A 2,176-nucleotide genomic window follows, 5' to 3' on the forward strand; every position below is an offset into this window, starting at 1 on the left:
TCAAAAATCAATGATAGAACTGGATGAAGCTTTCAAAAACATCCATTTAAGGACTCTAGAAATTGATCAGAAGCATACAACAAATTTAGAAACATTTATTCAAGGAAAACAACTCAATCTTAAGTAACAGTGGGGTTTTAGCTCTTCAGCTCTATTGGCATAGAGATTCTACCAGGGTAGGGTAAGGTGTAAGAACTACTTGAGGGGGCTGCCTTGATTTGGAGCAGGTGCATGCAAATTATAAACAGTAGCAATCTCAGTGGCGATCAGAGAATTCCAGGTTCACAGCTAGCTTGAGGTTGTCATTGAGTCGGGTGGGGTAAGCAACAGACCAGCACACTGGCTAGAAATTCAATAGGGAGATCTGGGTAAATGAGGTAGCCATAGCGAGCCTTGATGAGCTCTCACATATCTCTGGTGGTTTTGAAGGATGTGTGCTAGTAAAAGGCTATGCACATTCCCAAGAGAGAAGAGAAAGGGCCTAGTTATTGTACTGGCTCCTGGCTCAATGTGAGGCCTAGAGAATGCTCAGGGGAGACATCCAAAGACCCAGAAGAAAGCAAAAGCAGGATAGACTGACTGAACTTTGAAAGTAACTTCTGTCTCTTTATGAATACTTTTTATTTGATCAGTCATTGTTGTTATGCCTTCCTATAAATTTTTCCAAATTTGTCAAGGCATAATTGACAAATAAAAATGGTGCAAAGTATGTTTTCTGATCCAGCGCTATTAAATTAAAAGTGAACAACTGAAAGGAGTTTTGGAAGTGTAGGAATCTATGGAAAATTAAAAAAGAAACACAACTAGGTGTTCGAAATGGAGGCATGGGCTGCAAGAAGATGGCAGCTCTCCTGCGACGGCATCACTCGCGTCAAGCAAAGCTGCCGTGGGGTGACTTTTGTGATGGCGCTAAGAAGGCAATTGGCGAACTTTCTTGTACAACTTCTATGGAGTGGGACATGCAGGGGGTGAATGGGTTCTCGCCGCTTGGCCCCACAGGCCTGGGGGCCGAGGAGCCGCCATCCGGCTCACAGAGCTGCAGTCTGTGCCTGCAGCCTGAGAGGCACGTGGTATGCCAATGCGCACAGTGCCACGCTGTGCTCGCTGGCTCTGTGCACCTAGCATGGGACCCATCGTGGTCCCTTGAAGCTGTGGTATTCTCCAGAGTCATAAATAATGTGGTTTGGGAAGCTCCCTTCCTAGTTGGCATTGAAGCTCCCTTCCTAGTTGGCCTTGTTCAAAGGCGGCACTTAGAACTTTTTATTCTGTTCTTCCTATGGGATTCCCATTGGTTTGCATTTATATTCTACCCATGCTGCCCTGGCTGCCTTCAGAGATCACTTGTGCCTTTCAACTGACAAAATGGTGTGCTATCTCTTAAAAACAAAAGCTACAGCAAATGCATCTGATATTCATAACTTCTTTCTACCACAGAAGGTTGCAGAACCTGAAAGAGAAGATAATATTAATGCCTACTCAAATTCATGGATGAAGATTCTGAAGGAAATAACTCCTGACCAGCCCAAGCCAGAAAACTGATCCAGAATTAAAACTTAAGTATCAGGGTCAGGCCTTATTACTATCTTCAGCAACAGGTGCTGTTTGATCAATTCTCAAGAAAGATTTGCTTCAAGAATGGATGAGAAATGTGGTTTATTATGATTATCTCTAAGCTGATTTCCTAAATGATTTATGAAGCTGTTTCTAGAAGATGAGAAACTAAGGAGACTTCTGTCCAGGTGTTGTAGCTGTTTGCCTTAAGAACTTATTTTAGCTTGTCATTTCATAAGTACTTATTTCTGAAAACATCTTTTACTGCAAATTTAGGTTAAGAGGCCATGTCTGGTGAATGCTCTGATATAATGATGCATGGTGGTTATGAAAATAGAGTTGTATTTAATGTTGAAAAAAAAAGAAACACATCTAAATAACCCATGGGTCAAAGAAGAAATCACAAGGGAAATCAAGAAATAATCTGAATTGATTGAAATTGGAAACACAATTATGGTATAGCTAAAACAGTATTCAGAGGAAATTTTAAAGTACCTATAAAATTTTATAACACCTGTGTTAGTAAAGAAGAAAGATCACAAAAAGTAACTTAACGGACTAGAAAAAGAAGAGAGCCAACTAAATCCAAAGCAAGTTAAAGGAAAGAAATAAAACATCTATCATA

General features: G+C 40.7%; 1 pseudogene; it reads left to right on the plus strand.

The window, feature by feature from the left end:
* The first annotated feature begins 839 nt into the window (after positions 1-839).
* On the plus strand, positions 840-1,539 carry LOC118010193 (annotated as a pseudogene).
* The last annotated feature ends 637 nt before the right edge of the window (positions 1,540-2,176 follow it).

Source organism: Mirounga leonina, unplaced genomic scaffold (assembly GCF_011800145.1).
Source record: "Mirounga leonina isolate KUSES-001 unplaced genomic scaffold, KU_Mleo_1.0 Mir_129, whole genome shotgun sequence".
In the NCBI taxonomy this organism is placed as follows: Eukaryota; Metazoa; Chordata; class Mammalia; order Carnivora; family Phocidae; genus Mirounga; species Mirounga leonina.